Here is a 24,318-nt window from a genome sequence, read left to right as displayed (position 1 = left end):
GTCTGCAGCCGGGGCACAGAAAGCTGCTTCCTACTCCCAGTGCAGAGCGGGCCCCAGCTACTGAGCATGCCCAGAGCAGCGATGGGATCCAGAGGAAAGGAGAGGACTTTAAGCTGCGGTTAAGAACTGATTTCACTTCCCCGGGGCCTAGCGTGAAATGGAAGGGAACTAGTCCAGAGAAAGGAGGTATAGCCCATTTTAGAGATGGGGAAAGTGAGGCCCGGAAGAATTCAAGTATGAGTTACACTGGCAGTTCTACCTGAGTGTCAGCTTCCACTAGTGTAGGTCAGAGCACCTTTCCCACAGAGGCCTTGACAGGGTGCGGTCCTGCTAAGCTCTGTGGGAGGGGTGGATTGGCAAGACAGCTGGCATCCTATAGGAAAACCACCACGTGGAGTGCTGATTAATTGCCTAGACAGACTGTATGGGTCAAAGTAGAAAGTGGGTGCTTTGTGTTGCCGTGATTGCTTTGCGACCAAAGAAATACGGTCGTTCCTTTATTCCCATGCTGCTAGGTAGTAGAAGCAGCAGGCGTCCACTACTTCATTAATCTTGGAGATGTAGGGTGGGGGGGAAATAAGGCTCTTCAACAAAAGCACCTATATAGAGAGCTAACAATTGGATTGAGTGCTATTTTCTGTTTCCTGAACTCATTTAGGTTTAGGGCTGTGGTACGGAGTAAGATCATGTGTATCAAAGCTTTGTTTAAAATATAAATCTCCAGGAGCACCTGGGTGGCTCGGTCGGTTGAGCATCCGACTTCGGCTTAGATCATGATCTCACAGCTCCTGAGTTGGAGCCCTGTGTTGGGCTCAGTGGTGACAGCTCTGAGCCTGGAGCCTGCTTCAGATTCTGTGTCTCCCTCTCTCTCTCTATCCTCCTTCGCTCATGCTCTGTCTCTCTCTGTCTCAAAATAAATAAACATTAAAAAAAATAAAATAAAATAAATAAAATGTAAATCTCGAGACAAATTGTAGGTGTTTTTGTGCTGCACCAACAGCAGAGTACTGTGAGCATTATTAGTCTTTAGTGCTTGAGTTGTCAGGAGTAGGCCCAGGCTATATTCTTCCAACTTTTTTAAACAGGGTCCTCTAAAAATATTGTTCACACTGAGAATGTTATAGGGGCAGAGCAGGATTTGAATGAACCACCATCACGGAATAAGAGCATATATGCTAGAGAAGCCTGAAATGTAATTTGGATACTAAGTCTATTAACATGTCCAAATGCCTGTTATTCAGATAACTTCAGGCTATGACTTATTTTGCCCTCCCCTTCAGCTCTGCTGAATCTGTTTATGAGCATATTTACTGAGAGTGCATTAGGATAAATTTGACCATGCTATATATGTGATGAGGCAATTAACTGGGACAGTAGAGTGAAAAGAACATTATATATCTAAAAACAGCTTTGATCCTGGCTTTGTCATTGTCATTAACTTTCTTTTTAATCATGCAGGTGGTAAACTATCCAAAGACAGCACAGAAGAGGAAATGCATGCTTCTAGACAGGGCAGACAAGGAACCCCAAGGTAAATTTGCTTTGTCAAAGTTTCTATATTACTTAAAATTTGATGTATATTTTGAATTCGACTCACTATACACACACGCACACAGACATGTATGTGGTTTAAATAACTTAAGTGTTTCCCCTCCTGAAACATTGAGTAAAAATGCGTGCTACAGAAAGACATGACCTGTTTATCCGATGCTTTCTCCAATTCCTGTTTAAGAGATGGATATGGGTGAGAATCTTCCAAGCTCAAATGTGGCTCAATAATCTGCTCCATAGGTATTTATTAATCTCCTTGGAGTATACCACGTGCTATATAGAGTGCCATGGGTTAGAAGGATGAAGTTGAGACACTTCCTGACCTGAAGAACCTCATAGTCTACTGGGAGAGAGAGACAGTTAAAGAACTGCACTTCAGTACAACAGATATGAACAGGGAGCCCATGCAGTACATGAGGTAGATATATCACCAGAATGTCAGGGATCCGGGACACCTTCCCAAAGAGACTGATGTTTGAGCTCAGTCTTACGGGTCTAATTAAAGTTAGTAAGTATTTGTTGACAGCCTACTAAGTGTTAGGTACTGTGCTAGCCATTGTGGGTACAATAATGAACAAGACAGATATGGCTTGCTCTTATAGAGCTTTCAGGGTATTGGGAAGCATATAACAAATGTGTTGAGCAATTACAAGGCAAAGAAAGAGTGAAGAACATTTCAGGCAAAGGAGATGACAATAGCATGTGCAGAGACCCTATGGTTAAGAAATTGAGGGCGTTTGGGGGCACCTGTGTGGTTCAGTCGGTTAAGCATCCGACTTTGGCTCAGGTCATGATCTATAGCTCCTGGGTCCAAGCCCCATGTCTGCCTCTGTGCTGACAGCTCAGAGCCTAGAGCCTGCTTTGGATTCTGCCTCTCCTTCTCTGCCCTCCCATGCTCATGCTCACTTTCTCTCTCTCTCTCTCTCTCTCTCTCTCTCTCTCTCTCTCTCTCTCTCTCTCTCTATCTCTTGTGCATGTGCGCGAGAGTGCAAAAATAAACAAACATAAAAAAATTAAAACAAAAAAGAAATTGGGGCATTTAGCGGAGGGGGCTTCTGTTGAAAGAGAAGTAGAACAGATAAGCAGCTTCCAGATCATAAAGGACTTGTAGGTCTCATTGCTGTGGTTTTAAAAGGGAGAAGGTGTTGTAATACAAACGGCTTCTATTTGGAGTGTATAAATAGACTTGAAAATGGAGTGACATTATTTTGAATATATTGTTGGGTTTCACTATCCTCAGGCCAGGTGACGCTAACATTTGAAATCCAATTAAAGGTATGTGTAAAAGATACATAATGTTTACTGCAAAAAATGAAAAAGTCTATTACTGATATGGCTTACATTTGACTTTACTGTGATTATCTCAGCCACGTCTTAATTCTTGATGTTTGTTTTTTAGCATTGTGCTTCAGTTAATATGAACAGTAATTAAACAAACACCCTTCCTTCTGGCATCAGGGTCATTGTGTTTCTCTTGGAAGCTAACATATGAAAGATACCACTGCTGTCCTGCAAGGATTTGTTTACTGACTATGAACCAGGCACTTCACCAAGTGTAGTCTTAGGGCTGATCTTATTGCACCTACATTCCTTTATTTTTACCTTCTTGGGACACACAGATAGCTTGGTTGGTGGAGAGACATCTTTTCTATCATGTTGACAAAAGGAGGAGGCTACTGGGGTGCCTGGGTGGCTCAGTCGGTTGAGCCTCCGACTTCGGCTCAGGTCATGATCTCATGGTCTGTGAGTTCGAGCCCCATGTCGGCTCTGTACTGACAGCTCAAAGCCCGGAGCCTGCTTTGGATTCTGTGTCTCCCTCTCTCTGCCCCTCCCCCGCTCATGCTCTGTCTCTCTCTCTCTATCAAAAATAAATAAACATTAAAAAAAAGGAGGAGGCTACTAATGTCAGTTGGGATATCAAAAGTATATGTTAGGCCTACTGACCTCTGATCTCTCCCTCTGGCTTCTCATGAGGTTAGCACCCAGTTAACATTAAAGAGAGCCCTGGGAGAAAAGAAAGATAAATAAAGGCTGATAAGTTCTGTCTTTCTTCAAATTGATCTTAAAGTCATTTGTTACCCCAGAGGTTTCTGATGAGCCTCATAGTATCCCCCTTGCTTTCTGTGTCTCCCTTTTCCTGAATATTCTCTTCTAAACAATATGGGTCATTAATAGAGAAATGAAAGGAAACATGGATTAGACAAAAATAAGAAATAACCAAAACATTTGTGATATGAAGTTATCCTGAGAGTCAACAAGTATTTATTAAGCATATACTGTGTGCCAACACCAAAATAGATGTTGTGCAGAAAAAAAAAAAAGCACCAGACATTCTGCTACCATGTCATATATGTATTCCTGAAGAATCTCCTGTTCTGTAGATTTGCCCAATAAAAAGAACAGGCCTCCTGGAGAAACATGGTTTAGGGAATATCACTTAAATCCAATGCAATTTTATAATTAGAGCACTAATAAAAATAATAACCATTCTAATAAAAACACTAAAAAGGTTAAATCTCCACTGGCATTTGCTCCAGCATCACAACCCTCAATGTTTGGTAGCCTTCACACTTCCTCCTTCCTGATGTGGATCCTCAAGGCCATTCACTTTTAGTACATGCTATTTTCATCAGAATTAAAATTCTAATTGAAGAGTACCCAATTTTTTTTTAAATATGTGATTAAATGTCTTCACAGTTTCATTATCAGTCAGAGCTTCACCACATAGTTTTAATGTGAGAAACTTAGAGGTTGTTGAAGCCACTAAACCAGTCACACTAAAGGGGTGGAGTCTTATGCAAGATTCTTCCTTTTTTCTTAAAGTCTTCATATAATTGCTGAGACTTCTGTTTAATTATGAGAAAGCTTGCTCCTCATCACCTCAAAACTTAAAGTGCTAAGAAAATTCAAATGTGAACCAACTGGAGTTCCATCTTATTTTGATAGAATTCTCCTATTTCCCAGTCACTAATGTGCTATTAATGGTACTACAAGTGCTTGTAGTTAAACAGACTCTAAAATATAAAATCTCTGCCATTAATAGCTATAAAATCTACTTGAGAAAACAAATAACAAATTTGTGAAACAGTAAGAGAAAACTAGCTGCCTAACTTGCAGGTACTGACTTTAAATACAACATAACATGGCAAAGGGGTGATATTGGTTGGGCCTAGAATAGATGAAGTTTTCAAGAAGGAGGTAGAACTTGAGCTGCCAAGGTATAAAGCAGAAAATAAGACTTGAACAGGCAAGGCAAAGAAAGGAAGTAAGGAAAAGACAACATATAGAATGGTCTGAAAACAATACTGACCACTAATGTTGAGGGGCCAGTGGGGCTTGAGTCGAATGGTGAGAACAAAGATGTTGAATAATACTAGGAAACATGGTTATCCCCATAGCATTTTCCCAGCCTGTAAAACAGATTTGTATGTAAGACCTAATGGCAGTAACTGATAAAGATATTTAGCAGGAATGTCATAAAATAAAGAAGGAAAGGAACTGGTCTGTCAGTGGCATGCAGAATAACTTTGAAAACTGATTTTCAAGCCAATTTTTCCTTCAGTACAGGATTTTTTTTCTAAATAAAACTCTTCACATAACCCCAATATATGCAGCAGTACAAAACTTGTTGACCTGTTTGAAGATAGCATAGGAGTGAAGACTATAGCCCTGCTCATAATCACTTGGCTTCTCTCTCATTCTCTGAGGCAACCCTTGAGGCACCACTGCTGAACTCTAGGCAGAAATAAAGTCTTGCCTGATTAAGTCGTTAGGATTGGAACTAGAATGGCCCCAGAGGTAATGAAGAGGATGGAATGAATCCAACAGACATTTAAAGAAACGAATTTAGCATAATACCCCCTAGTTCTATCCATGTCAATTCAAATGGCAAGAATTCATTCCATTTTGTGGCTGAATAATTCTTCATTGTGTGTCTGTGTGTACCATATCTTTTTTATACATTCCTCAATCGATGGACATTTGGCTGTTTCAATAATTTGGCTATTGTAGATAATGCTCCTATAAACATTGGGGTTCATGTATCCCTTTGAATTAGTATTTTTGTATTCTTTGGGTAAATACCTAGTAGGACAATTGCTGTATTGTAGGGTAATTCTATTTTTAGCTCTTTGACAAAGCTCCATATTGTTTTCCAGAGTGGCTGCACCAGTTTGCATTCCCACCAACAGTATGAGAGGGTTCCCCTTTCTCTGCATCCTCACCAACACCTATTGTTTCCTGTATTGTTGATTTTAGCCATTCTGACAGGTGTGAGGTGATATCTCATTGTACTTTTGATTTGTATTACCCTGTTGATCAGTGATATTGAGTATCTTTTCATGTGTCTGTTGACCATCTGGATTTCTTCTTTGGAAAAATGTCTATTCATGTCTTATACCCATTTTTAACAGGATTGTTCATTTTTTGGATGTTGAGGCTTTTTAAAAATTTTTATTTCAAGTAAACTCCAAGCCACACATGGGGCTTGACTCACAATGGGTGTTGAGTTTTATAAATTCTTTATATATTTTTGATACTAACACTTTATAAGATATGTCATTTGCAAATATCATCTCCCATTCTGTAGGTTTGCCCTTTAGTTTTGTTGATTGTTTCCTTCACTGTTCAGAAGCTTTTTATTTTGATGAAATAAGTCAGAGAAAAACACAATATCATATGATTTCACTCCTATGTGGAATCTAAGAAACAAACGAGCAAAGGGGTAAAAATAGAGACAGTCAAACCAAGAAACAGACTGTTAACTGTAAAGAACCGTTACCAGACGGGAGGTGGGTGGAGGCATGGGTTAAATAGGCCATGGGGATTAAGGAGTGCACTTGTGATGAGCACTAGGTGTTGTGTGGAAGTGTTAATCACTGTATTGCACACCTGAAACTAATATTGCAATGTATGTTAACTAGAATTTAAATAAATAATAAAGGAACAAACTATTTCTATCCACAGATTATATGCAGAAAACAAAGGAAAAAAAGAGTAGACAGGAATTACTAAAATGTTGGCTCAAGGAAATAAAAACCTAGTAGTAAACTAGGATATAGTATCTCAAGTTACTTGTCATTGGCAGAGCCATACCAAGGAGCCTGGTACCCAAAAACTAGAGACTAATTATGGCAGGACAGGAAAGCTAAGAAGCTTCCTGTAGTCACCAACAAACAGGAAGAGTCTCTGAGGCTGGTAATGTAGAAGGATTGTGTAACAGTAGGCAGTTAGCAGACAGACAGCTAGACTCTGGAAATCCAGCAATGAATGTTCTGGCAGGCAGGCAGAGAATAGAATCCAGTCTCGTGGCAGGCCATAGGCAGATAATCAGTACATAGCAGGAATCCACTGATCAGGATTGGGGTTAAGAAACAAATTAGTAATCTCTTAAGAGGTCTGCTACACAAGACAGGATATCAGGCCTAAAGGAAAAGGCATAACAGATCAAATCCACAAAGAGAGGCAGACACAGGTGAAAAAAGATGGCAACCAAGACACCCAGTTTCTTTAACTGGTTTGTGAGATCACAGTAGGACCAGAAGCCATAGGTCTACTTGATGCTAAGCCACCAAACTATTGAAATACTCCTCCTTAAATCCTTTCTGACTAGGAACAAGATTGGTCCCAGTGGAGGAAAACAGACAAGAAAAGGCCTGGAAAAAATAATGACCAATAATGGTCACTTACCTGAAATAAAGGTTAATGTGTTCAGTTGTGATGATTATAGGGATTGGGGCAAGAAAACAGGCAGCTAAAACATAGCCCCACAAAAATTAGTCTGAAGGACTATTGTGCCAAATTCTCCTTTTGGGGGAAAGTGTTGAAACTAACAGAGACTGAGAATACCCAGATTCGTGCCACCTATGGTTTTATACACTATACTGAAAAACAACACTTTGAATTTTATATAGAAAATATGCTTCTAACAAAGAAGAGACTTCCCTGTTAACCAGAGTCCCAAAGCCCCAATGCGATTTTCAAGAGTGGTTTAATAGATCATCAATGGTAATTGTCCAGTCTATAAGTTACTAAGATATAGGTATAGTAATAAACAGGTAAAAAAAATTTTTTTTATTTTTTTTTAAATTTTTTTTTCAACGTTTTTTATTTATTTTTGGGACAGAGAGAGACAGAGCATGAACGGGGGAGGGGCAGAGAGAGAGGGAGACACAGAATCGGAAACAGGCTCCAGGCTCCGAGCCATCAGCCCAGAGCCTGACGCGGGGCTCGAACTCACGGACCGCGAGATCGTGACCTGGCTGAAGTCGGACGCTTAACCGACTGCGCCACCCAGGCGCCCCAACAGGTAAAAAATTTTAATTTGCTTGCTAAATTATGTGGATCAGAGGATCACACATTGATGTTCCTAGGGATGCTATTTAAGAAGCTGAGGGTTTTTTTGGAAACAAATGAGTGTGTATAAACAGTCTTTTGATGATAAATATAGTTCAAAATGAAACTAAAACCATGCAGCTAAAATCTATTGTCTCTTCTACTTTATGGTTTATTTTCTGACCTTTTCAAAATATAATTAATTTTGAAAATTAAAGAACACATGTTTGACATGCATCAATAATAAAGACATGTTTTCATATCTAGGCATCAAGTTCGTCAAGTCTTAGAAATAGGTTTATTTTTGTTTTATATATTCTCCCACATAACTTCTAACAGCTTTATTGAGATATAATTCATGTATCATACATTTCACCCTTTTGAAGTATACAATTCAGCTGTTTTTAGTATATTCATGGAGTTGTATAACCATCACTGCAATCAATTTTAAAATACTTTCATCATACCAAAAAGAATCTTGTCTTTAGTCATAACTTCTCTTCAGTCCTTCCAAACCACACTACCCCTCCAGTCCAAGGCAACCACTAATCTATTTTATGTCTATGTAGACTTCCCTATTTTAGATATTCACATAAATAAAATCTTACAATGTATGGTGTTTTGTAACTAGATGCTTCCACTGAGAGTAATATTTTCAAGGTTCATCCATTCCACATCAGTTTTTATTTGTTCATTATTACCTATTTGTTTCTAAGACACATATACAAATCAGTTATTTAAGCCACCTCCCCTGCTATACACACAATGACAAGCATATACCTACTTGCAATTCCAGAGTCAATATTCACATCTGAACACCAGTCTTGTACTTCCTCTCCTGGCAAAAGCAGGAAATTCGGGGTTTGATTTTCCTATACAATGATATAATAGAAGAATTTCTTTCTGTCCCAGGGCCTGATGACACAGAAATGACCACAAACACCATATTTAATCAAGTATGCATTTTGTACCAGAACAACTCTTAGAAGTTTATATAAACTAATTAAATAGGACAACCCAGAAACCAATTGCATTAAATTATATATATTTAATGGAGTGGAGTAGTGGAGAATATGTTATATAATTCTTATCCTGCTTATTTTTAAGTTTTCCATTCCAACATATTAGAAGCTAAAATGTGCATCTACATTGACATCAGATTTATTCAGAAGGCCTTCTTTGAGATATGCACATGAATTTTAAAGAAAATTTTTGGAAATGACTGTTGGTCACTGGGTGATTTCTTGAGTACTAGAGGTAAGGATATCTATTTTTGCTGCTTCTTTTATTTTATTTATTTCTTTACAAACAGTACTGCCACACTAGCTTTCTGCTGCCTCCAAATCGAAACTAACATGAGCTGTCATCTCATCAGTACTAGCAGCTTCACCTGACACCCTGATAATTCTATAAGGGCAGACCTGTCTCTAAACCCTGTGAACCAACCCTGCTTTGCCTAAAAATTTTCATCGTTTAATCTTTCATCATGTACTTGTTTTATACCATCAAAATGCCTCAAAGCCTTGGGTTCAGTAGTGACTACATTAAAATAGATAGTACTGAAGTTGATCCCAAATCTACAGAATAAAACTTTTCCACTGCAGGCAAAGCTCTATATATGACCCTACAATAATATATAACTGTTATTAGATTACTTTTTTCTTCTTATACTACTTTTTATGATTAAATAAGATGTAGGACTATTAAGTAATAAGATTATTGTTAGTTAGCATATTAGAACTTATACATATAATTTAATTAAATTATATTAACAAATATGGAGTAGTAAATATGTCCAGGTGTGGTGCTACGGATAAGTGAATGATGACAGTATTCATCTCATTGGGGTTAGAATATAGTCAAGGCAACTGACAAGAACTCATCTGACTGCAAGAGAATGTTACAGAAATATATAGGAGGAAGATAATAGGGAAGGTTTTATGAAAAAGTTGTGCCTTTAAATATAATTAGGACCCCAGAAGTAGGAAATTAGAGGAAAGGGCTTTTGAGGGAGAAGGAACAACATGACCAAAAGCTGAGAGAAAGAAAACTGTGGGCTGAGTTTGGAAATTGATTGGTCATCTAATGGGGCTTGAGGGTAGGTTTTATGATTATATAATGGGAGTAAAGCTGGGAAAGAGGGTGGGGCAAAACCAGGAAGACTTTGAATGTCATTCTGAATGTATTCTATAACTGTGTAGAGACATATGAATGAGAAAAACGCATGATTAGACCTGTGTGTAATACCTGGACATTGGTATGTAGAATGGTTTATAAGACAAGAAACTAGAGGTAGGAGCTAAATTAGGATACCATGTTCAACAGCTATTCTCTTTTTTTTATTTACTTATTTAAATTCAAGTTAATTAACATATAGTGTAGTATCAGCTTCAGGAGTAGTACCCAGTGATTCATCACTTACATATAACACCCAGTTCAAAAGCCATTCTCTTATTGGAGAATGAGTATATTGGCTCAACCTGACTGCTAGTTATAGGAACCTGACCTAGTATAGATATCCAAAGTAGTCCAGAGAAAAAGAGCTAGAAAGGTGAGCCAAGGCCAAATCTGCTAAGAAAAACCAAGAGTCAAATAAATAAACAGTGCAAAGGACTAAAGTCCATGTTAGACTTGGCTTGTAGATCCAAGACCTTGTGAGTTACAGTCAGGATCATAACTAGGTGTCTTAAGGGAGGAAGGAAAATAAATGCTTGATAGCCTGGAGGTATCCATAACTTAACTTGATGGTTGGTGGATGTGAGATATATGGTTGTGTTGGGCTGGTTTAAGGGACTCAAGGCAGGTGGTTAATAAGATATTTCAATGATAGACATGCAATAATAAAACCATGATTTAGAAAAGTAGAAAAAAGAATGTAAAGATAGGAATAGATTTTGCAGATCATATTTAAAGGATTTAATGACCTAATATAGGCAATGGGGGAATGGGAAAAATAGAAGATGATTTTGAGTTTTCAATACTGAGTAACAAGGAGAGTGGTAATTTTGCAGTGCAGATTGGGAATCAAAGAGGAGAAATATATTTGGAAAAATATGATGCTGAGTTATGTATGAAGCCACATTTCCGGTGCCTGCAAAATCTGCAGATGAAGACATCATTAGATGTTAGGTCTTGTGTTTCTGAAAAAGTTTGGAGATAGATGAAGATTTAGAGTCATTTACATAGCAATATTAGTTGAAGATGTGGAAGTAAGTGAGATCAGGGAGGAGGGAAGTGAATGGGGAAGATTATGAGAACCAAAGAAAGAAGTTTGTTGAAAGTTTACTTTAAGTGTGGACATGGGGAAAGAAGTCATACAAGGATATAGCCTGTAGAGTTTATTACTTCTGGTAGATTCTGAGATTTCAATTCAGTGTGACAGGGAGAGTGATGATACCATGATACTAAAATGCAGATTGGGAATCTGGAAGAAGAAACATTTTTTATGCTGGATGGCTGGATGCTAAGAAAAAAATTCAGACAGGTAGGATGGATCCAGGAAAGTGTATTAACAAAGAGACCATAGGGTAATTTTGAAGATATGGTAGCCAGCAGAAATGTCATGAAGAATGAGGTCTTTGGTGACATTACAGAAAGTAGATTGACTTCCATAATTTTATTTGTGTGCTAGAAGCCTACTCTAAATGCTAGAGGTTTATAACATGTAAATTACAGTAAATTGGAATTGCTTAGATATATCCATATATACTAAAAAGTATACACAAAGCACACAAATAGATATACACACAGATAAATATTTTATTTGTCATGTTAATATAGACATATACAAACATGCCCATATTAATAATCACATACACAGAGGGCGAGAGAGGGAAAGAGAATGAGTATAAATATGAACATGAGAGACCACATTTATTTTAGTTATTCAGGAGTAGATTGCGCTTCATTTTCTAAATTTATTCTTCCTCACTGTTACTTCTTGAAAGCTGAACTATCTTAATTTGGACAGTGAACTACACTTTGGAAATATATTTCAAGAGCTCTAGAAAATAAATCCTACATCTTGATTTGGAGTTCTTACCTCTAGAGAACACATTGCATTTCTACCTTTAGGGTAACTAAAGATCATTGACTAATTTAAAAACTTGGCCCTGCGTGATTATGGCAAATCAGGATGCTCAGCCACACCTGCCAGCTTTGCACATCAAGGCAATTCACAAAAAAAGGGCTTAGAGGACAAGCCAGGAGATAGACAGGTGGTTAATATAAACATTGTTGTGCTAGGACAGTGGTTCTCAAAGTATAATCCCCAGACCAACAGCATCAGCATCAGCATCAGCATCACCTGGGAACTTCTTAGTACTAAAATTCTCAAGCACCAATCCAGACCTGGTGGATCAGAAACTCTGTGGTGCAATCCAGCAATCTGTGTTTTAACAAGCCCTCCAGGTGATTTTGATGCATGCTTAAGTTTAAGAATCACTGAAGTGGCAGAAAACAAGTCATGAGCTGGAGGGTGGTTATAGGACAGAGGAAAGAGAAAAGGTACCAGTGAGAGAGATGGCATTGAGTGAAGGAAAGGAATACTGAAGGAGTAGTACACCGAACTGTATTACTCCAACTGCCTTCTCAAGAACAAGTCTTCCATTCAGATGTTGTAAAAGTGCTAAACTGCATGTTTTAAATGTAGCAATAAAAGGACTGGAATGATAAACCAGATGTTGAGTGAAGCACAGGAATAGAGTTAGGGGTAAATGATTTAGCAGATGGATGGAATCCAAACCAGCAGGAGCTATCAGGAGTGGAGCAAAGCATAACAGTGGTAGATGAACAGCAGATGTGAATTGGTTGCTTCTGATAGTTTAAGGAAACTCTGATGTCTCCAGACTTAATACTGTACTACTAGAAATAACAAAGTAGCTCCAAGGCTGGGAATGGAGTCAAGGGAAAGGGGATATATTTATGTTCCAAAATTATCTGAGTGGGTGCCTGAAAGAAACAAGACATTTAATGTTATCCAGGCCCTTGATATTTCAGCAGGAAATATGGTTTATAAAACTGGTTTATGCCATATTCACAGCCCTCAATTGTGCATGGAATTTCTAATGCTAACATAAATCAATGGATCTATGAGGAAGTAGATACATTTAAATCACTGTAGATTAGTTTGCTTTTTATAAAATGGAATCATATAGTATATAGGTTTTTCACTGCCTTATCTCACTCAGTATATTCATTCTGAGATTCAGTCATGCTATTGCATTTTTAATGCTGAGTAGTATTCCACTGTATTGATATACCACAGTTTATATATTCAAGTAGAGGTCTTTATGTATACACAGCCTTTTATTTCTTTTAAAAGAATACCTAGGAGTGGAATTGGCTGGGTTGTGTGTTAGGTATGTATTTAACTTGTTAAGAAATTACCAAAACTGTGGAGAATCCATACAATAGAACAACTCAGCAATAAGAGGATGGACAACTGATGTGAAAAAAAAAACAGACAAATTTGAAAATAATTATACGAGTGAAAAAGCTTGACAAGAAATAGTACATACTATATGATTCCATTTTCAAAATAATCTTGGGACTACAAAAGAATCGATAATAACAGAAAGGAATCAATGGTTGCCTGGACATCAGGGGAGAGAGAATGTAGGGGCAAGAGGGAAGGATTAGAGAGGACTGAGGAATCTTCTGGGACTGAAGTATATGTTAATTATATTGATTTTGGTGATGGTGTCACAAGTATATGAACATTTCATAGGTCTCAACTTGTACCTTTAGATATATACAATTTTATGTCAATGATGCCTTAGTAGAGCTGTTGAAAATATGTCATAAATAAAAATATTTTGTAGATATCAAAAAAACCTGCCCAACTGTTTTCCAAATAAGTTGTATTATTTTACATCGCCAGCAGCAATATATCAGAATTCCAGTTGTCGTACATCCTTAGCATCCTTTAGATATTCTGATGGATGTGTGGTGGTATTTCATGGCTTTAATATGCATTTCCCTAATGACAAATGATGTCGAACATCTTTCATGTTTATTTCCTATCCAAATTTCTGTTATGAAGTATCTGTTCAAATGTTTACTTTAAATTGGGTTGATAGTTTTCTCATTGAGTTTTGAGATTCTTCTTGTATTCTGAATGCAAGTCCTTTATTAAATACACGCTTTGCAAATATTATCTCCCAATCTGTGATTTGTTTTCTCATTGTAATAACAGTGTCTTTTGAAAAGCAGATGTTTTTAGTTTTGATGAAGTCCAATTTATTGATTTTTTTATTTTATGACCTGTATATATTATGACATCTAAGAAATCTTTGCCTAACCCAAGTTCACAAAACTTTTCTCCTATGTCTTCTTCTTGTATAGTTTTAGGTGTTACATTTGGTTCTGTGATCGTATGAGTTAAATTTTGTAACAGTGAAAGCTGTGGATTGACATTCTGGGTTTTTTGTTTGTTTTGGTGTGTAGACCTCTGATCATTCCACTACAATTTGTTGAAAAAAAAATGATCTTCTATCCACTTTGCACTTTTCTCCATCTCACACCTTTGTAAAAAGTCAGTTGCCCATATATTCATGGGATTATTTCTGGACTGTCTATATCCTATTTCATTGATATATTTGTCCATCTTAGGCAATACCACAGTTTTGATTACTGTCATTTTATAATGTTTTTAAATTAGTGTTGGCCCTATAACTTTGCTCTTTTCTTTCACAGTTGTTTGCATTTCTATATGAATTTTAGAATCAGTTTGTAAATTTCTTTTAAAAACACTTGCTGAGGCTTCGTAGGAATGCATTATTTCTACAGGTCAATTTGGGAACAATTATTGTTACAAAACTTAGCCCTTCAATCTATGAAAAAAGGTATATCTCTCCATTTATTTAGGTCTTTTCTAACTTCTCTCAGTAATGGTTTCTGTTTTTATTTAAAGGTTTCACTTCTTTTGTCAGATCTATTCCTAAATATTTCATAGTTTTGATACTATTATAAATGGTATTTTACCATACAAAAAATACTAGTTTTGCATAGTTAATTGCTAGCATATAGAAATACAGTTGATTTTCATATGGTGGTCTTACATCTTGCAACTTTGTTAAACTCATTTATGGGTTGTAGTCACTTTTCGGTAGATTCTATTGGATTTTCAACACAGACAATCATGTCTTCTGCAAATAAAGACAGCTTTACTTCATTCTTTGCAATTGGCTGTATTTCATTTCTCTTTCATGATGGATAGCACAAACTAGGATCACTAGTAATTATGCTGAATAGAAGTGGTAAGAAGTGTTAGAGTTTTTCAACATCCTGATTTCCAAATTTAGGAAAAAGGTATAGTAATCAAGACTCTGCCTTAGTGGCTCAGTCAGTTCAACATCTGACTCTTGATTTTGGCTCAGGTCATGATCCCAGGGTTTTGGGATCAAGCCCAGCATCAGGCTCTGTGCAGAGCATGGAGCCTGCTTAAGATTCTCTCTCTCCCTTTGCCCCTTTCCCTGGCTCATGCCTGCTCTCTTTCTCTCTCTTTCTCTCTAAAATAATAATTAAAAAAGACTGTGTGGTGCTCTCATAAAAATAAATCTGAAATAATCACTTATGGTCAGTTGGTTCTTGACAAGAGAAATATTCAATGGAAAATAGTAGTTTTTTCAACAAATAGTATTGAGTCAGAGTATACACATGAAAAACAATGAAGTTGGATCTCTACCTCACATCCTATACAAAAATTAACTCAAAATAGATCAAAGACCTAAATGGAAAAACTAGATCTATAACACTCTTAGAAGAAACCATAGATATAAGTATTGCTGACTTTGGTTTCTTATATATAAAAGACCAAAGGGGAAGCAACCAAACAAAAAAAAAAAAACAGATAAATTGAACTTCATTAAAAGTAAACACTTTTGTGCTTCAGAGGACACCATCAAGAGAGTGGAAAGATAACTCACAGAAAATATTTGTAAATCATATATCTGATAAGGGTCTAGTATATAGAATATATAACTAACTCTTAACAACTCAACAATAAAGACAAATAATCCACTGTAAAAAAAAAAGGGCAGAGGATTTATATAAACATTTTTCAATAGAAGATATGAAAATGGCTGATAAGCACATGAAAATATGTTCAATATCATCTGCCATTATGGAAATGCAAATCAAAACCACAATGAGATATCACTTCACACTCACTATCATGGCTATAATTGAGAAGACAGGAAACAATAAGTACTGGCAAGGATGTAAAAAAATTAGAACCCTTTCTGGTGGGAATATAAAATGGTGCAGCTGCTTTGGGAAACAGTTTGGCAGTTTTTTTAAAAAGTTAAACATAGAGTTGCCATATGACTCAGCAATTTCACTCTTAGTTATATAACCAAGAGTATAAAAAATATATGTCCTCACAAAAACTTATATGTGATTATTTATGCCACCATTAATTCATAATAGTCAAAAATGTAAACAATCCAGATGTCCACCAACTGATGAACAGATAAATAAAATATGTTTTATCCATACAATGGATATTATTCAACCATAAAAAATAAACTGGTTCATATTACAACACGGATGAACCTTGAAAACATTATGGTAAATTAAAGAAGCCTGTCACAGACGGGTCATATATTGTATGATTCCATTTACATGAAATGTCCAGAATAGGCAAATCCAGAGAGGTAAAAGTATATTAGTGGTTCCCAGTGGTTTGGAGGAGGGGAAATGAGAAGTGACTGCTAAGGAGTATGAGGTGTATTTTTCAGATGATAGAGAATGTTCAGGCATTATAAATCATAACCACTGGATTATTTACTTTGAAAGGGTTGTGATATGTGAATTATATCTTAATTTAAGAAATAATTTTTGTGTGGTAAATAGCCATATAAAGCAGAGATAGTGTTTCCCTCCAGAGATTACTGTCCATTATAAATAACAAATTCAGGATGCCTGTCTTATAATGAACCCTACTGCATGGGAAGGTATATTCTAGCCCTCTTTAAATCACCCTGTAGGAATTGGGGCTCAGAGAGCTGGTACAAATACTGATATTTTAGCAACAGCTATTGCTGGTGTTAACAAACTGTTCCTTGACCCTGGAATCTTGTGTCTTCTGCCAGCATCTGTGAAACTGTGGCCAGCTAACTTGTTAACTTGTACATAGAGTAAAATTTCAGACTCTTCAAAGTTCTTGACAAGGACCATAAAATTAATTTAGGTCAACTTTCTCATTTTATGTATTTCAAACCTCAGTCATATAGGTAAGTATTTTATTTCAAGAAAGCTGAGGAAGAAAACATCAATAGAAAGAAAACATTGCTTTCTGTATGGAATAGGTTTATCAACCCTTAACAACTTTGTCCTTAACATTCGCCATGCCATATATCTTTCTATTTGTTAGACTCATATTTGTTGGACTCATACCATTTTAAATATATAACCCAAAAGCAGATTCTCTGACCTTTTCTTTGTGACATTTGCTAACCAAAAACCTTCTTCTACTTCTGATAGCATCTTCAAAAGACTAACAAGAAGACATATGTATAATGAATATTAACTAGTATATGCAGAGATTTGTAGGATAACTTTTATAAAATAGATATCTGCTAAGTGATACAGTACTTGATAATGAGATGGGTTATGTGACTACTTTTGTACCCTGGTTCTTATATGTCAGTAGGGATTATTCTAGTTTGGGCAAATAATTCAGGTATATTTTTTTAACTGTCCTTGGATTTCAGAGTTCTTATATATAGCCTTGAGTTCAATGATGGCTCAGCTTATAATAGCCTGTCAAGACTGGTTTTTAATTTGGATAACACACTCTGCAAAGTGATGACCATCATATTAATACAAAAAATTAACATATTTATCCTGATTTTTTCTACAAATAAAAACACAGCACTTAATAAAATTTTCTTTAAAAACTATAAACAGGTTTTAAGACTTTAGGCAAAACATTAGGTAGATGAACAAATTAAGTCTTAAAAATAATAAGGTCTACACTGGGTGTTGTATGGAAACCAATTTGACAATAAATTTCATATTAAAAAATAATAAGCTTTAATGCTTTATGCAGTAGTATTAATTAGGCAACATTCTAGGGCTTAATCTATTATTTTACCTTGATTATGTCACCATGGGTCTAGCTGAATTTACTCCTTCAATATTTCATTTCTTCTGTAATAATATTTAGCACATTTTATTTTATTTGCTTGTTTATATTGTTTTCCCTCCTTTAGATTAAAAATCTTGTCCTCCTCAAGGACAAGAAATGTGTTGCCTATGTTTTTCTAGCCCTAGAACCTATGCCATTGCCCAGAACAAGTGTTCAGGAATGAGTGTTGATTCCCCATGCAGATTAGACTTTAGAAAGGTAACTCATAGTCAACAAGATTTTGCCAAAAATATGAACTCAAAATTTATATTAGATGTATATTTACTGGAACCTTTGTATTAATTTATGTGGAAACCTAGAATAATAATTTTTATGTGCTGAATTGTGCCCTTGTAAAATTTATATGTTGAAGCCCCTAGGATCTCAGAATATGACTTTATTTGGACATAGGGTCTTTAAAGAGGTAATGAAGTTAAAAGACAGTCAATAGGATAGGTTTTAATCCAATATGACTCATTTTCTTAGAAGAAAAGATTTGGACAGAGACACACAGAGAAAGACCATGTGAAGATACAGGGAAAAGATGGCTATCTGCAAGCTGAGAGAAGCCTGAGAAGAAACCAATCCTGTGAATACTTCCATCTCAGATTTCTGACCACCAGAATTGTAAAAAAATTAACTTCCAATTTAAGCCACCTGTCTGTGGTACTTTGTTATGGCAGCCCAGCAACTAATATAATAATTAAAAGATTGTTTTGGTAAGTATGAATTGAGAAAAAAGTCTCATAGCCCTATGGAAATATTTATATACACCACATTAGAGCCTCTTCTCTGAAGAAAGTATAACTACTGTGACCCATTATTTATTTCTCTAGTATCTTTCCTTTACACAAATTTACACACACACTGACAACTCCATATTCTCTGTCTCTCCTCTTTCTGAGTCTCATAGTTATTTTTTTTTTTTTACAACAGAATCCTTCAGCTCTTGGGTGGAATCACAGAAGTGACACTTTATTTTCCTATCACATCTTATACTTTCTAAAGCATCTTCTAATGTCTGTATGACTATCATATGGATATCACATTTATCATACCTATCATACACATCCCTAAATGAACTAGATAAAGCTATCATTTGTTTCTCATGTGTTACTAATTTACTAGCACAATATGTGAGCCAGGAAATATATCTTAGAAAGTCATATATGATAAATAGAATTAGTATATATACAAAGAGAAGAGTTCTCTTATGAAATCTTACCATTCTTCATGTTTAACTTTGGAATTAGAATGGACTTAATTTTATCACAGGGTCTTTTCAAAGGAAGCAGTTGTTTTTATGATATGATTTCTTTTTCTAGAAGTATTAAAGGAATGAATAGAAATATTCACAGCTTTTCTTAAAGTAATATGTTACAATCTTTTGAAGTCAGATAGCATATTTCTAGCAAGATATAGCCGACTCTGGAGAGCCATGTAGATAGCTGCTTTGACAAAGTAACAAAACCCATTTGCTGATTTCTCAGAAGAATAACATTCATAGGCCATCAAAGTGTGAGAGTACATTCCTGAGATTCCCTAAGGGCACAAATGATTTCTCAAGAGTAATTTATTTCACTATGTACTTCAAATAATATATTCCCAAACATACAGTTATCTTTTATATAAAGACATAGAAACATTTTCTGACTAAATAGTAGACAATGACTTCACTTCAGATTTCCTCTTTTTAGGATAAAAATTATGAGAAACATGGAAATTTTTATCCCTGGAATTACTGATTAAATGAAAAACTAAACATTTAGTGACTTCAGGTAAGATGAATTCACTAGGAAGAGCTGAGTATAAAATGCCAGAGAAGCAGCTGAAAACTGAAAACAAAATTAAGGGAATTCATGGGTGTGTGTTGTTGTTGTTTTAATGACTACATTCAATCCACGAAATCAATTGTTGATTTCCTTTTCATCAAGGTGCCTGTGTGTTCTTCCTGGTTGACTTGGGACCAACTTGATGGAAAACTGCTCTGCTCTTAGTCTTATCTGGTTCATTTTCCTTCCAAATAAAGGAAAACCGATTGAGTCAATTATACTCTTGTAAAACCTCCCTGTTCCCCATTTTCCCACTAGGCCTTCCTGCTAAAACTGGCAAGAAGAGAATAGCACCTTGAAGATCACAATTCTTTGACTTCATCCACTCCACTTTAGCTGAAAGTTCCCATGGTCACACCTTAGTTTGTACAAAGGTTAATACACAAACCATTTGCTTCAGAATCACTTAGAGAACTTTAAAGTATAGATTGCTCAGTGCCCTCCTCCCCAGTGATTCTGATTCAGTAGGTGTAAAGTGGAACCTAATAATACGCAATTTAATGAAGCCCGTATGTGATTTTCTTGCAAGTTAATTGTTGACCACACTTTGAGGAATACTGCTCTAGATAAGTGTATCAGGGTGGGAAATAGTTGAAAGACTTCTCACTTGAAGCCCTCTGTTTTCCTTGTAAAGTAGATGAGTTTGTCTGTTTTCCTGACCCTCATCCCATTGGCACACTTCTATACATTCTTCAGTGTCTAAATCAAAGTAACACCTTTTATGATAACTTTCCCCCAACCAGTTAATCAATCTTATTTTGAGTCACTAGGGTATCTCATGCATCGTTTTATTATGGTTCTTACCACATACTGTAACAATTGCTTCTGTCTCCTTAAATCTTGTTGTTCCTTAGGGTTTTGTTGTTTGTCTTCGTCTTTCCTTACTCTTACATATTCCTGGGAAATATTATCCATGCCCATGGCTTCAACTTTTACCCATAAAACTGATGACTTTCAAATCTGTACCTCAAGCTCACATCTCTCTCCTAATCTCCAGATCCATACTTCTAGTGGTCTATTGGACATCTCTACTTGTTTAACGTACCCCATGTCTCAATGTCAAAAACTGAAGTTATTTTCTTTCTGTATCCCTGGCCAAACTTATTCATCCTCTTCTATTGTTCTATGTTGCAACACCATATACTCACTGAAGCCAGAAACTGAACAGTTATTCTACAGTTCTTCCCTTCTCCTTCTCTCATTCAATACTGTCAGATCTTCTTCTGAGATATTTCTCAAATCTCTATTCTTCATTCCCTCACTGTTATTGCATCAAACAAAAACTAGTTTATTATAGTACCTATATGGTAGTTAATAGTATAGCCAAGGCTAAATAAAGATGACTTGCTAAAGGCAGTCATACATATTAATTCTTCAAAAATCTTCCATGTTTATTCCATTGCTAAAGATGTTGAAAGGATAATTAGATAAATAGATAGTAGTTATGTTAGCCAGATCATCTTTCACAGCACAAAGTAAATATATAATGTCTAATAATATATATGTATAATATATAATGTCTGAGATCAATAAATCAAGAAATGGCAGAGCAACATGTTTAAAACACCACCAAGATACAACCAGCTAAATCCAGAATGTGGAAATTTCTTGGAACAAGTGACCTGGATTATTATTATTAAGTTTATTTTTATTTTATTGTGAGAGAGAACAAGCAGAGAAGAGGTAGAGAGAGTGGGAGACAGAATCCCAAGCAGGCTCTACGCTGTCAGCACAGATCCCAATATGGGGCTTGAACTCATGAACTATGAGATCTTGACCTGAGCAAAAATCACGAGTCAGACACTTAAGTGAGCCACCCAGGTGCCCCAAGGATTATTATTTTTTAAAAATGACAGGAAAATTGAATAAGGGGACTGTTACAGATGACTAGAGATTTAAAAAACATGTCAACATAATGCAATATGCTTATTTTGTTTGGATCTTAAACAGACAAGAAGATATTTGGGAGAAATTTGAATACAGATTGAATACCGTATGCTATTAAGTAATTATGATAAAGGTATTGGGATTCTGTTTTTGAAATTTTCCTCATCTGCTAGAGATACATACCAAAGTATTTATGGGTGAAAAAATCTGATATCAAAGATTTGCTTTAAAATACTCAAGGTCAGGGGTGCCTGGGTGGCTCAGTTGGTTGAGGGTCCGACTCTTGATATCTACTCATGTCATGATCTCACAGTTTGTGGGATCAAGCTCTATGCTGACAGCATGGAGCCTGCTTGGGATTCTCTCTTCCTCTCTCTTCCCCTTCCCTATTTACGTGTGTGTGTGTGTGTGTGTGTGTGTGTGCGTGCTTGTGTGTGCATGCATATACACATTCTCTCTCAAAATCAATAAATTTTAAAATACTCCAGGTCAAACCATATACAAAAATTAACTTGAATCATAGACCTAAATTTAAAAACCTGAAGCTATAAAAATGCTAGAAGGAAACAGGGGAAAAAATGCTTAAAATCTTGGGTTTTGCAAAAGATTTATTAGAAATTATTCATAAAACACAATACATAAAACAACAAATTGATAAATTGATAAATTGGACTTCATCAATTTTCAAAATTTCTACAATTCAGAATATACTGTTAGGAGAATGAAAGGACAAACTGAGAACTGGGAAAAAAATCTTTACAAATCATATAGTTGATAAAGGATTGCATATAGAATATATTAATAACTCCTAAAATTCAGTAATAAGTAAACAACCCAATAATAAAATGGGTATGAGAAAAGGTTAACACAGCAGGTCTTATTGCTCACTCCTCAGACATCTCCAAGAGAGCTTGGAGCCATTAGTGATCATTGTACAACCTCTGTAGTCTTTGATAGTTCTTGCTGTTAACAATTGAGGATTTTATTGTATATACCTAGAGCAATAAACCATGTTATACTATCTTGTCATAATTGCTTTGCATAAACATCAAGATTGATTATGTGCATGTGATTTTATTATTGGGGTCCTGAGTTTTGGTTACTATAGATACTTGCATATCAGGATATGCCTATGTGTCCAGCCCTCCATAAAAGCCTTGCACTCTGAGACTTGAATGGGCTTCCCTGTGCAGAGAGTCTTCACATATGTTCCTATAGTTCACAGCCAGAGAAAAAGTATATCCTGTGTGACTGCAGATGGGAAAGGACTTGGAAACCTGTGTCTAACTACTTTGGACTCCACCCAATGGATATCTTGTTCCTCTTTCTCTATATACTTCTTTTATAACAAATGTTAGTCATGAGTAAAATCTGTTGTGATTCTTGTGAATTCTTCTGGTAAATTAGCATATTTGAAGGTGGCCTTGAGACCCCTGAGATTATAGGAAAAGAATTTGAACAGAAACTTCAAAGAAGATATGAGGGTGACTAATAAGTACATGAAAAGTTGCTTAATAATGTCATCTGAGAAATGCTAAATAAACCATAATGAGATACTATTTGGTACCTGTTAGAATGACTAAAATTAAAAAGACTGATTATACCAGGGTACCTGGGTGGCTCAGTCAGTTAAGCATCCAACTCTTGATTTCAGCTCAGGTCATGATCTCAGGATTCATGAGTTTGAGCCCTGCATTATGCTGTAAGCTGACAGTGCAGAGCCTGCTTGGGATTCTCTCTCTCCCTCTCTCTCTCTCTCTGCCCCTCCCCCACTCGCACTCTCAAAATAAATAAACTTAAAAAAAAGACTGATTTATACTAACTACAAGAATGTGGAGGAATTGGGGCATCTGGGTGGCTCAGTCAGTTAAGTGTCTGACTTCTGCTCAGGTGATGATCTCGCGGTCTGTGAGTTCAATCTTTGCGGCGGGCTTTGTGCTAAAAGCTCAGAGCCTGGAGCCTGTTTCAGATTCTTTGTCTCCCTCTCTCTCTGCCCCACCCCCACTCGCACGCACTCTGTCTCTCAAAAATAAATAAACATTAAAAAAATTGTAAAGAATGTGGAGAAATTACAATTCCTATACTGAATGTGTAAATATAAAATGTTACAATGATATATTGCATAAATACATAATATACATAAACATATATAATACATAAATATAATGGTACAATCACTTTGGAAAAAGTATTCAGCAGTTTCTTAAGAAGTTATACAGATACCTACCATACAATTCAGTCATTCCACTTCTATGTATTTACCCAAGAGAAAAGAAAACATGTTCATACAAAGATTTATACATGAAATGTTCATAAAAGCTTTTTTTGTAATAGCTAAAAACTGGAAACAATTCAAGTATTCATCAAGAGGTCAGTGGATAAGCTAATTATTTTATATCCACTCAGTGGACAACCACTCAACAACCCAAATGAAAGTACTAAGTATCTACAAAACAATATGGATAAATCTCGCAATAATTATACTGAACAAAAGCAAGACAATCACGTATTATGATTCCATTTTTTTTTTAAATCTAGAAATGTCCACTAATCTATAGTGTCGAAAGCCAATCAATGGCTTCT

At 36.0% G+C, this 24,318-nt stretch overlaps 1 long non-coding RNA gene across 1 annotated transcript; it reads left to right on the top strand.

Moving 5' to 3' along the window:
- Positions 1-18: 18 nt before the first annotated feature.
- LOC131503162 (uncharacterized) lies at positions 19-21,380 on the top strand. Its single transcript, XR_009257341.1, has 4 exons — positions 19-186; positions 1,459-1,531; positions 18,503-18,735; positions 19,951-21,380. It is a non-coding gene; the product is annotated as an uncharacterized LOC131503162 (long non-coding RNA).
- Positions 21,381-24,318: the final 2,938 nt, after the last annotated feature.

This window comes from Neofelis nebulosa, chromosome X (assembly GCF_028018385.1).
Source record: "Neofelis nebulosa isolate mNeoNeb1 chromosome X, mNeoNeb1.pri, whole genome shotgun sequence".
NCBI classification, from domain to species: domain Eukaryota; kingdom Metazoa; phylum Chordata; class Mammalia; order Carnivora; family Felidae; genus Neofelis; species Neofelis nebulosa.
Note: the sequence above shows the minus strand (reverse complement) of the source record. Positions and strands in the feature narration are given on the sequence as shown.